Below are 13,229 nucleotides of genomic sequence, written 5' to 3'. Positions count from 1 at the left end.
TCCTGTGACCTCAGAACAGAGACCTAAACAAAAGGACGGGGCCTGGAGAAGCAACGTTCCAGACAGAGGGAAAACAAAGAGCAGATTCTCAGGAAAGATGTTCTCAGCACGTACGAGGGGCAGCAGGAGACCACGGTGGCCAGTGGACAACCAAGGGGGGGACGTGGCAGAGATTTAGGTCAGGTGTGGAGGGCCTGGGGCTTTCTGCTGCTCGGAGGCATAGAGACAGCTTGCAGTGTGTTCTGAAAGAACCCTTGGCTGCTGGGTACCGAGAGGAGAGTGCAGGAGCACATGTGGCCAACAGAAGGCCCTCACAACTGCAGAATGAGAGGTAATCATGCACGGACAGGAAGCACCGGCGGCAGAGCTGAGAAACAGGCCCATGACGCGCTCCGAAGGCAAAGCGAAGAAGCTGGAATTAGAGGTACGGTGAGAAAGAGTCAACGGAGATGCTCCAGGGCTAGACAACAGCTGAGTCAGCACCTAGCACAGAGCAGGTGTTCCATGTACGTTGGGGCCTTTCTCCCTTCCTGACCCCACCTGCCAGCTGCCATGATGCTAAAGGAGAGGGAGACCATGATGCCTCTGGGATCCAGAAGTTTAGGAGGCAGTAAGAACTTGCGGGAAAAGGTGGCAGGGCCCATGTCAACAATGATTCCTGATCCCAGGGCACTGGCAGTCACAAGCTCTCCATCCACAGCTTGATGGAGAGTGGACATTAGACATGGCCAGCTGATACAGACTTGAGTCGGGGGTCAGAATTCTAATACAGACCTTCAAAGGGCTGCATTTTGGCTTTTTTAGAGAGAAAGAGAGCATGTGAGCAGGGGGAGGGGCAGAGGGAGAGAGAGAAAATCTCAAGCAGGCTGCACACTCAGCACACAGCCTGACTCGGGATATGATCACATGACTGTGAGATCATGATCTGAGCTGAAATCAAGAGTTGGATGCTCAACTAACTGAGCCATACAGGCGCCTCTGAATATTGTTTTTAATTACAGACGTAACACGTGTTTAGTGGACGTGACATTTGACCTCAAAATTCTACTTATATGAATTGACAGATGCCTGTGCAAAAATTTAAGTAAAGGACAATCATCAATGCGTTAGCAATAATAGAAAACTGCAGGGGGACCTGGGTGGCTTAGTCAGTTAAGCGTACGACTCGATTTCGGCTCAGGTCATGATCTCATGCTTCGTGAGATCAAACCCTGCACTGCATGAGCAGCCTGCTTGGGATTCTCTCTCTCCCTCTCTCTCTGCTCCTCTCCCATTCACACCCATATGCACACTCTCTCTAATAAATAAAATTTTAAAAAAGCTTTAAAAAATAATGGAAAATTGGAAACAACGTAAATTTCAAACAATGAAAAATACGTTAAATCTCTTACTTGCAGGGGCGCCTGGGTGGCTCAGTCCATTTAGTGTCTGACTTCGGCTCAGGTCATGACCTCACAGTTTGTGAGTTCGAGCCCCGCGTCAGGCTCTGTGCTGACAGCTCAGAGCCTGGAACCTGCTTCAGATTCTGTGTCTCCCTCTCTCTCTCTGTCCCTCACCTGCTGGCTTGCTCACTTGCTCTCTCTCTCTCTCTATCTCAAAATTAAATAAAACATTAAAAAAAATCTCTTACTTGCAAAGGGCAAAAGTAAATCACAAGGTAGAAAATAAAATTCACCCATAATGTCCATACTTAGAAATAACCACAAGCATATTGCCGGTGTGTGTCTTTCCAACTTTTTTCTATGCATCTACGTGAATTTTTTGGTTGTTAATATAAAATTGGGACCATAATGAATATACTGACTTACAATCTGACTTGTTTTATGCAGCAAATATTGTAAATATTTTCAAGCCATTAAATATTGTTCTACAACATATTTTAATGGTTTCATGGTGTTTCATTATTTGAATGAAGCATGATTTATATAACAGATTCCGTATTGTTGAATATTTCAGTCACTTCCAATTTTCCACCACTACAAACAGTGCCTCGGTACACAACCTCGTACGTGAACTCTCGTGAACATCTCTGATTATTTCCTTAAGGTAACAGAAATGCCAAGACGCAGAACTGCCAAGTCAAAGAGACTATCCATTTTTAATGTTTTTTAAAAATTCCGTTGAACAACCCTCCAGAAAAGTTACAACAATTTATACCCTCAGACCATTTTTCTGCATCTAAACTATTGTGTATTATCATTTTTGCCAATTTAATAGGGGAAAACAGAATCTTGTAACTGATTTAATTAGCATTTCTTTGATCCCTACTTAAGCTGAACAAATTTCCGTACATTTATTAACCACTTTACTTTTACCTTCTTTTTTCATTTTTTTTTTATTCTGGGAATTGCCTGTTCCTGCCTTTTGTTTATCTTCTTCATGCTGATTTTTGAGAGCTTATTAGACCCAAAGGCAATAATTTATAAGCAAAAGTTATTCCAAAAGCCACCATGGACCCAAGGACCAAACATCACTTGTAGAAAGTCCCAGTAGGTTTGGCCAAAGCCCGTGATGGCCCGGAACTTCCAACCTTGAGGCCAAAGGGCCCCAGATTGCTGAAGGGAGGAGTTGGGAGCCAGAGCTGCAAAGGTAAAGACCTGGCCTGGCTCTCTCCAGAGGTAGAGAGCAGTAAGTTGGGGACACAAGCGTGGCAGTGGTGGCCCCAATATGGCAGACACCTGGGGGCTCCCCTGGAAAGAAGAGAAAGCGGGCCTGCAGAGGTTCAGCCGGCACTGCTGGTCTAATCATCCGAGTTCAAAAAAACGACTTATCTCTCAAGAACTCAAGTGTCAATACGAGGCAGCATGAAGTCTCTGAGAGCCACTGGGTCTGGTTTCCCTAGCCTTAGCACTAAGTGAAAGAGGCTGGGGCACATTAGCCGGGAGGGGGACTTTCAAGGAGAGCTGTACGTAGTTCACTTCTAGCACTGATTGGCAGAGGGCAGCTGCTTGGGTTGGAAAGAAAACTGTTTTCCAAAAGAGAACTGCAATCTCCCTCCTGCACGAGTGTGCCTGGCCTGGCAGAGGTTCAGGCCTCCACATATGGACCCTAGAAATGAGACAGAAAGCCTCAGGGTCTGGATCCAATGACGGGTTCAGGGGCTCGGGAGAGGAGAGAGGGTGGGTGAAGTGGGATGGGGCAGGAGATGTCCCACACCTGCTGGACAGCCAGAAGCAGCCCGAAGTGCCCCCCTGCTCCCGTTGGGCCTTGACCCCAAGCAATCTGCTGCCATGCTTTGTCCAAGCCACGTTCCTCAATCCCACTGACCGGCCAGGTTTCCCAACCAGAGTCCAGGCACACCAGGCTGACAAGGCCAGTCCGTCTCTTCAAGCAACCTTCCAACTGCCTGTCCTAAGTGCAGCCCCTTTCTGGAAGTCCGGCGAGCTGGTTGTGAACCCTCCGTCCCCTTGCACGCCTCCAACTTGCGAAGACCCTGTGAATCTACAAGGGCTGTGGAGGCAGTGCCCTCCTTCCTCGGCGCCCCCACATTCCTCTGTGTATCCAAAGGGGGAAGGTAGGCGCCTTCCTCCGTCTAAGGCGGCAAGAAGTGCCTGAAGCAGGGCGGGCTCCACCGCACTGCAATCCCTCCAGGGCCCGCCAAGCCCCATCCACAGACTCACTGAGTTTCACCTTTGTGATAAGACAGAGGCTACTCAATCAGAAGCCACTTGGGTGCCCTCAGTTCCACTGCGCCCTTCTTGGTCACTAAAGCCCCTGCTTTGAGCAGGAGACCTCACTTGTAGTTTCCGAGGCTGACCCTTCCCTGTGTCTTGCTCGCCCTGGGCTCTGCCTTCACCCCTACACCAACAATCTCCAAGCCCGGACTCTCAGTCAGTGTGCTAAGAGGTTCACCAGAGAGTGGAGCCCCCCAGCCTTTAGGGGTGGGAAAGAGGTGATGAGGATTTTTCTACTTTTTAGTTAATAAATCATACACATACAATTAAGAGAATCAAGGACACTGATCTTATGTGTACAGCTCATAATATGTTTAGGGGCGCCTGGGTGGTTGAGTCAGTTAAGCGTCTGACTCTTTTTCTTTTTTAATATGGAATTTATCGTCAAACTGGTTTCCATACAACACCCAGGGCTCATCCCAAAGGTGCCCCCCTCCATGCCCATCACCCACTTTCCCCTCCCTCCCACCCCCCATCAACCCTCAGTTTATTCTCAGTTTTTAAGAGTCCCTTACGGTTTGGGGAAGAAAAAAAAGGAAAAAAGAAAAAAAAAAGAAAAAAAAAGGTAGAAAGGGAGGGAGCCAAACCATAAGAGCGTCTGACTCTTGATTTCAGCTCAGGTCATGATCTCACGGTCGTGAGGTGAAGGAGCCCTGACAGTGCAGAGGCTGCTTGGGATTCTCTGTCTCCTCCTCTCCCTGCCCTACCCCTGCTTGCTCGCACGCATGCTCTCCCCCACCCCAAAATAAATAAACTTTAAAATAAAAAAAGAAATGTTTATATAGGTATACACCTGTCTCGTCATCAACCACATCAAAATGCAGAATGTTTCCAGCCTTTCATGCCTCCTTCCAATCATTACCAGAAGTGACCACTATTTGACTTCCATCAGCACTGATTAGTTTTGCTTATTGAACCCATTCCATACAAATGGAATCACATAGCATGTTCTCTCTTGCGTCTGGCTTCTTTCACTCCACATAATGTCCCTGAGACATTTATTAAGTTTGCTGCTGGCACTAAGGGCCAAAGAATTTAGTGATTCCCATTCTAGAACACTGTGCCTTCAGACTGGGTTCCAAGGAGACAAAGGGGTCCCACCAAGTGGGGGAGGAAGGAGCAGGGGGCATAATGGGGAGAGTGAATTGCCCTGTGGTTCATCAGGTGAAGCGCTTTCTTTGTGTTACACAGGGGGGTTCCTTAAGATTTCTTCTGCCTCAAGGGTTCTAGGGCAAAATGACAACACAGTTACGGAAACTGCTCAGAATCCCTCCAAATATATGGTGGTTCTCTGTTCCTTGGTCAAAACCAGAGAAGGAAATTAAAGACACAATGGCCAACACACTTTGGGACATCTGGATGATTCTGAGTGAAAAACAAGCTAACTGTCCCTCAGGTATCCTTATTACTATCATGAGACCAGAACACCTCCCAGCCCCGCCCCGCCCCGCCCTCTTTTGACAGCAAGAATTGTGCCCAGGAGATCCAAGACCAAAGCTGCCAACCCTCCGTCCCACCCCCATTCTGGCCACTGGGGGTGGTTTTCCTAATTGCCACGTCTGAACCCCAACAGATGTTCGCGTTGCCAAGAAGGCTTGCGATAGATCGTACAGGCCCACGTGGGATGGTTCCTAAAGGATCGCACAGGTCAGTGTGGCTCATGCTGATCTCTCTTCCCCCATGGGTTCGAGGTCTTTGCAGGAGTTAGACATTGGCCCCATCCCCCATCTGAAGGCACAGGGGAGATGTGTGGGGAACAATTCAATTAGGAGAAAAGGACTGCAGGCTTGAGGAGTAAAGGGAAGAAACCCAGGACTTGCTGGTAACTCCCTTGGCTCTAAGCCCCGGCACTGGGGGAGAGGGGACGTGGGGAAGGGAAGGTGGGCAAGACCGCTCAGCCTCTGATTCCATCCCAGACCCTGGCGGAGACAGACACACATTTTGACAAACACTCTTCCCCTAATTGTGAAGCCCCAGCGGATTGCAAGGGAAATTTAATCCATATGTCTCTGATTCATTTATACTTAACTCATCAACATGCTGTTTTGTAAGAGCCATTTCGTGTCCAAGTGCCTTTTTTTTTTTAAGCTCTTAAAACCCTGGGTTTTTTCTTCGAAACAGGAAATCATACTGTGCAAGAGAACAGGAACTTGAACCCTCAGAGGTTCAAACTGGGTTCAAAGCTCCTCCTTCCCCAGAGACCCCAACCAACTAGAAGGGTGTCCGGCTGTCTCTTTGCTCCCCTGCACCACGCTGGGAGGCAGGGATCCTAAAAGCAGCCAAATCAGACCAGGAGAAGCCTGGAGAAAGCAGCAGCACTGGACGATTTCAGGGTCAAAACGTTCTGTTCACAGCCAGGCCTGTGCTCCTCAGAGCCCACGGAGGCCTGCAGCCTGCAGGAGGGAGGGAAAATCAGCCAGGAGTTCCGTTCTGCTTCATTAGAAGTAGCATCTTTACTCAAAACAGAATCCTTACAAGCAGGTTCCTCTGGAAATGATCCGGGGCCCCTGGTCTGAGCTCAACTGTGGGCTTTGGCAAGGTCTCCGTAACGGCAGTGAACTTGCAAGGTCCAAACCAGATGGATGGAAGAATGACGTGCTGTCCAGCCTCCCGTCCCCTCTCTCCTGTTCCCTCACCTTGCTGACTTTCCTCTGTAGTTGCATATACACACAGTAACCCCTCTCTGCCTTCTGGCCCAGCGGAGCTGAAGGTTATCAAGGTGACAGTGAATGAGTGGGTTGGTTTCCTTAAACCTCAGCAACACCTTGAAATACAGGCAGAGATTCTGAAAAAATAAAAATGTGCCAGGAGCCACCATTAACTCTGGTCAGCCACATCCTCTCCTCAACATGGGGGGAGTGGGGGGGGGGGGCGGGTCCTGTAGAATCAACAGTGGCCGCATGCCCCAATGTGGGGGTGCACAGGGTTTGCGCACATAGTATGGTTCAGATAACCTACGTTTCAGGGGCTGACAATTCTTGACTGCTTCCTGAAGAGGAAGAAGAGAATTTACATGAATTCTTATGTTAACTAATTCACAGGGTCAAAGGGGTAGAAAACAAGACAGCCAATGCCAAATAAGATAGAGGCAACTTCAGGGCAGCAAAGAAGCTATGACTGATAAAAGCCCCAATCCTCTTCTCCTTTTACACTGAAAAACAGGCTTCAAGCAAAACATCTCCGAGACACAAGAGGGACCTATCAGAGGCAGGAGCATCACCACCCTGAGCCAGGAAAGCAGATTAGTGTACAGTCATTTGGAATGGTAATATTTGCTTCCCGCCCACTCCGTGCCCCCACTGACTCTGGGTTTGGCTGGGTAACTTGCTTTGGGCACTACAATGTAGGGAAAGTGATGGCAACAGTTCCAAGTCAAGGCTTTAAGAGGCACAACGTGTTTTTCCTCATCCTCTCACACCCCAGCCATCTGCCATCTGCTCTGCTACCTCAGCCGGGGCCCCCAGATCAGAAACGTGGAGGACCTAACCCACAACCTGGAGCAAAACTCAGCCAAGCCCAGCTGGAATCAGCCAAACGCCAGCCAACCCACAGGCCCGGGGACAAGAAATGAATGCTTTTGGGAAGCAACAGGAGACTGGAGATGTTTGTTACTCAGCACTATGCAGCCATCGCTGACTGAGACACGTGATTAAAATCAGTAATAACCAGACGATGAAGAAGCACTTGGATCAGCTCTGCCTTCTAGGCAAGACCTGGCCTAGCCCAGTCTCGTTCCAAAAAACTGATCTCCATGGCAGTTCAAATCTCTCCTGTCGCTGGTTTAGGACTTCATTCCACAAACACGTACTGAATCCAAACTGTGCTGGCCACTAGGAATACAGAGGCAAATGAGGACATAACTATGGCTATAAGGAGCTTACAGGTTATTTGACAGAGGCACAGAGAAGAATGGCACAGGTGGCACAGGCAATGACAATGGCAGAACGAGCCTAGGATGTCAAAACTCTGCCCACCAGGGTTGCGCCCACCTACGGCAGGGAGCGGAATGCAGGGGTGAAACAAAGGATGATCAGGGAGGAGGACCTCATGGGTAGGGTTGGTGTCTGAGGCCTGAACCCTAAGAGAGAAGCAAGGCTGTTCACGGGGAGCTCTGTCATGGTGCACCTTTGACACACTCTGGAGACTTTCACTGCTACAGATAAGACCGTGACTCCTCCCACTACTTGTTCACGTGTTCGAAAACTTTTCTTGGGCACCTACTATGTGCCTGCCTTGTACTTCCAATTCAGTAGTGGGCTTGAAAGCTGGCTGGTGTAAGCTGAGAGGCACTGTAATCGTAAAAACACACTGGAATTCAAAGGCATGGTACCAAAAAAGGAAAAAAAAAGGAATTAAAATATCTCATAAAATGTTTAAATTGGAAACGTTGAAATGTATGGGGTTAAATAAAATACATCAGAAGAATTAATTTCACCTGTTTCTTTTTACTTTTTTTTTTTTTAATATGGCTACACTAGGAAACTTAAAAGCACGTATGTGGCTGTCAGTGTATTTCATTTAGGCAGTTCTGTGCTACACTCCAGACCCAAATCTGGCCACACATGAGAATCCCCTGAGGATCTTTAAATATTCTAAAGCCTAGGCTGCCCTCTCCAACATCAATTAAATCAAAATCCCAAGGGTGGCACCAGGCATCAGCGTCTTGTTAAGCTCCCAAGCGATTCTAACGTGCGGACAAGTTCAGGAACCACCGCTCCAGCAAAGGCAAAGGGAAGGAGACAGACGTGGTCACTATTAGTTGTCCCCATAGACAGGGACAAGTCCAAATGTGCTGGGTTCACAGGGACAGAGGGCTGGCTTCTCGCAGCTCTCCCCCCACACAAGGTATTTCAAGGAGCAATGGGGACACACCCATCTTCTGCCCTAGGGCACATGTGGGCAACATCCCTCTCCTCGAGAGCTGCTCTCTGTTGGCCTCGGCCACCATGGCAGTGGGTTTTTCAGGGGACCAAGCCTTAGGCAAGAGCCACGGCTTCCTGTCTCATACCTGAGCAGGACCAGTTTGTTACATTTTGGTCTCAGAGAAGTTTCTAGCAATGGAACACACACACACACACACACACACACACACACACACACACCCCTTAAAGTCAGTTTGCCCACACAGTTCATCTGAATATTAACTGAGTGTGATGTAGATAATATAACAGTTAACAGGACACAGAGAGTTCCCCGGAGGCAAAGTGTGCACCCCAGAAAGTCATGAAATGCCTTTGGTTTGCATATGGAAGCAAGAGTTGGTCCTATAGAGTAAATAAGGTTCAAGAGCTGAAAAGTGGGAAGGGGAGGGGCCCCACTGTGTCTCACTCAACCAGCGAGGTCTCCTGTTTTCTGCAAGGAGCCCCAGGGGAGTGCTGAGGGTCCCAGAACCTTGAATTCTGCCCCCACAGAATCCCTCCTGTGAGAGGCACCCTCCCTGGAAAGAAGCGTCTGCTGTCACTCGAGAATCCTGGTCCTCATGGAAAGCACTGGGGCAAGTGGGGGCCAGAAGAAAGTGGCAGCGGCATGTGTCCATGGAAAAGCAGTGGAAAATGCTGAGACTTTCCTCCTGATCAGTAGCAGACGTCCGCAGACAGCTGAGGGCTCTTCATGAGACCCCTGACATCAGTGTCGTCGGAGCCCTGGGGCATCCGGACGCTCCCCATGTTGACTGTGGTGACAGTTTCAGGGCTAGATGTCAAAGCCTCATGCTGTATACTTTAAATATTCCCAGATTGTTGTGTGTAAGTCAGACCTCAATAAATCTGTTTGAAGAAGACCAGTGTGGAGCTGGGAGACTTTGGGAAAGTCATGAAACTTCCTAGTCCTCAGTTTCCCCAACTGCAAAAGGCGCACAGTGAAAGAACATGCCTTTGTTGTGAGGTTGCCGTGAGGAAAGCCAGCAGCAGAACACTTAGCCGAGAGGCTGGCTTGGAAATATCAGTGCCTATGTTTAACCTAGTAGTCATATCAATGATCAGTATTATCAGAGTAATAATTACAGCAATAATAACAACAATATGAGGCAATAACTTAACAGGCATGACAGGCTTCTGTTCATCCTATGGGGCCCCTTCCATCTGCCGTAGTAACCGTATGCTCCGTCTCTTCGACCCAGGTTCCAGCACGAGAAACGTGGCTCGTGGTAACGGTAATGGCACAGGATTAATAGTAATAATGTAGTAAGAGTAGTAACGGTAAGAGCACAGGGTAATAGCAATATAATACACATACTCGTAGTACCTCCCAGTATTACACATACATCAGCACATATAACATGTTACTGGAATAGCATAAACACAGTAATAAAAGTGATATAGTAATAATAAGCAATATAATAATAATAATACAGTAATAATAAGAGCAAGAGCAGCATAGAAGCTCTCAGCCCAAGGGTGGGCTGTGAAACGAACTGCCAGCCAACATGAGCCAGTATTTATCACTCAAGAAACCAGCGTGCATGGTTCCTGTCTTGGAACACCCGGGAGCACAGTCTGGCTTAGAATGCAGGTGTTAGCTCCTGGGCTATTTACCCGAAGAAAATGAAAACACTAATTTGAAAAGATACACGCAGCCCTGTGTTCTCCGCAACGTTATTTACAACAGCCACGTTACGGAAGCAGCCCAAGTGCCCATCAACAGACGAATGCGTAAAGGAGATGGGAGATATGTATCTGTAACGGAATATTACTCGGCCATAAAAAGAGAATGAAATCTTGCCATCCACCACAACGTGGATGGAGCTACAAGGGTATGATGCTAAGTGAAAGAAGTCAGTCAGAGAAAGACAAGTACCATAGGACTGTGGTCATATGGGATTTAAGAAACAAAACAAATGAACAAAGAAAAAAGCAGAGGCAAACAAAAAAAGAAGGTTCTTAACTCTATTACAGACAGAGCAAACTGGTTACCAGACCGGAGGTGGGTGGGGGGATTGGTGAAACAGGTGAAAGGGAGTAAGAGTACACTTGATGAGCACTGAGTCCTATACAAAATTGGTGAATGACTATATTTATTGTATACCTGAAACAAATATTATATGTTAATTACACTGGAATTTTAAAAATAAATAAAATTTAAAAAAAAAAAGAATGCAGGTATCAGAGCTCGACTCTGGCTTTCCCACTTTTGAGCTGTGTGACCTCAAGTAGGCTGCTTAACTTCTCTGATCTTCAGTGTCTCCATGTATAATAAATGGAGCTAAATCTATTTCTGCCTCTTAGGGTCACTCGGAGTGTCCAAAGGGAATATTCACATTCTGTGCTGAGCACAGTTCCGGGCACAGAGTTGATTAAAGAAAGCTGGCTGGTTTCATCTCCTCGACCCTCATCATCATCAAAGCCACCAAAATGAGGCCACTTGGCCCCTGCCTGTGGGCTGCATGACAACTGAGCTGTCCCTAAGTGTGGTGAGACAGAGGGAAGATGGGTCTAGAAAACAACATGTTTGAATTCACATCCCACTCCATTACCTCCTAGCTACATGCCTGGAGGCCTCAACCTTTCTGAGCTCAGCTCTGTTATCTAAAAAATAATTTAATAACCAAGAGCCTAAAAATGCATATTATTTAACCAGATCACTCATTTTCTAGAAATTTAGCCCAGGGAAATAATCAGAGATGTACATGGAGATTTATGTACACTGACATCCATCAGCATATTTTTAAAAATAGTGAATAACTGGGAACAACCGAAATGTCTAATATAGGAGATTAATTATATTACGGTACATCCAAATGAGGTAATACTGTTCATCCACTAAAAAACATGTTGTCAGAGACTATTTAAAGACATGGGTGAAATGTTAGCGACATCTTACTAGGGAGAAAAAAAAAGTGAAACTACCCAGCTTTACTGGCCCGAGTGCACCTTGGTTGAATTTGAGGAAGTGCTCTCTCTGATGGACGTGCTTCTTGACCCTATCTCCAGCTGCCACACCCTGCCCTTGAGCAGTGCACAATCCGTACTACTGGACTCAGCAGCCCTTCTCGCTCCCACTCCGGACCTCTGTCGTTATGTCCCATAAAGGAGCCCCTTCTAAATACAAGTCAGCTCCTGTCCCTCCCCTGCTTTATATCTTTTCAGGCTCCCTGCTCACTCAGAATGGCCACCAGAGTCTCTACCACGGCCTAGAAGGCCCTGTGTGGCCCAGTCCCACATACTCTCACTAACTTCATCTTCTACTACCCTCCAATCCCCCTCTCTCCAGCCACCACCCTCCTCTGTTCTTTGAACGTGCCACACATGCTCCCACTTCAGGGCCTCTGCTCTGGGGATGCGCTTCCCCAGATATTTACATGGCTCACCACCTCACCTCTGTCAGATTTACTCAAATGATACCCTTCCAGTTAGGATGCTTTCCGTAGCTGTCCATCGAAACCTGCAGCCTCCCCTTAACGCCCTCTGTCTTCGCGGCTCCTTTCCTTCAGCGCTTATCACCATTTGGCGTTTCACGTATTTTGCTTCCTGGTTTGTCCCTCGCTCCCTATTCTAAAGTGAAATCCCTAAGGGCAGGGTTTTTTTGGTCTGTTGTGTGTGCTGCCGTACCCTCAGTGCTGAAAACGGTTCCTAGTACATAACAGTACTTCCTAGATTTCTGTTATATGAATGAAGTAGGCACAGTAGGATCCCACGTTGATTTGATAGAAAGCAATACGCTGACAACAGTTATCTCAAGATAGTAAAAAAAAGCAGGTAATTCTTACTCTCTCTCTCTCTCTCCGTGCTTTTCACTATTTTCCAAAACTTTGACGTGACCGTGTACTTGCGTAGCCTTCGAAACAAAAAGAGCTGGGCGATAGTGTTCATTGTCTATAACAAACCTACCTTCCCAGGCGGTGGCTAGTGAGCATTGGCCCCTTTTCCCAATTCAGACACAGCACCTTAGGGAAGGCCAAGTTGCTGTCTGGGCTATTTGGGGGATCACAAAAGAGAATAAAGCAATGTCCATGTATCAGCCAAAACCACAGCAAAATCCCTGCCTGGTCCCCAATTTCTCTGGCACTGAAACCCTGCTTTGTCCCGCCATCCTCCCGGAAGGCAGAGGAGGACCCATCCCAGGACCCAGACCTGTCTCGTCACCAGACTTCCCTGTCACTGACTTCCCTTGCAGATCACCACCCGTGAGGCTTCTTCCAAGTTCTCTGGATCCACTCCAGGAACACTCCTCCCCGCACTGTCTGTGAGGTGCGTTCCCTCTGTGCTCAGCTGGTCCACGTGCTAGACACTTTTTTATTGGGCAGAGCTCCCCAGCCCCTCCAGCTGGCTGCATCCTCCCAACTTTCTTCTCCGCCCTGCGTGTATCAGCACCTGACATGCTCCACACGTACCTGATGGTGTACTGTCTGGTCCATCTGTCCCCACGAGAATATAAGCTTCATGAGAGCAGAGACTCTATTTACTGCCGAACCCGGATGTGTAAACCAGTACTTGGTGCGTGGTGGATGCTCAAAACTGACGGAGGAAGAAAAGCAAGCAAGGGAGGGAGGGAGGAGCGCACCCCCTAGGCCACACAGACAACCATTCCTCCATCCATATTGCCATAAAGAAGGGCCAA

The 13,229-nt window shown here is 47.9% G+C and overlaps 1 protein-coding gene and 1 long non-coding RNA gene across 12 annotated transcripts in view; one reads left to right on the top strand and one right to left on the bottom strand.

Annotated features, from left to right (window-relative positions):
• Window positions 1-13,229, bottom strand: part of NTRK3 (neurotrophic receptor tyrosine kinase 3) — a 397,694-nt gene that overhangs the window by 213,237 nt on the left and 171,228 nt on the right. The window lies entirely within an intron of this gene.
• LOC123385805 lies at window positions 4,763-8,092 on the top strand. Of its 2 annotated transcripts, none has more exons than XR_006598854.1 (3): window positions 4,763-5,070; window positions 5,248-5,321; window positions 6,837-8,092. It is a non-coding gene; the product is annotated as an uncharacterized LOC123385805 (long non-coding RNA). The 2 variants fall into 2 exon arrangements; XR_006598853.1 differs by having other exon boundaries at window positions 6,716-8,092.

Source organism: Felis catus, chromosome B3 (genome assembly GCF_018350175.1).
Source record: "Felis catus isolate Fca126 chromosome B3, F.catus_Fca126_mat1.0, whole genome shotgun sequence".
NCBI lineage: Eukaryota > Metazoa > Chordata > Mammalia > Carnivora > Felidae > Felis > Felis catus.
This window is presented reverse-complemented; position numbering and strand designations above follow the sequence as displayed.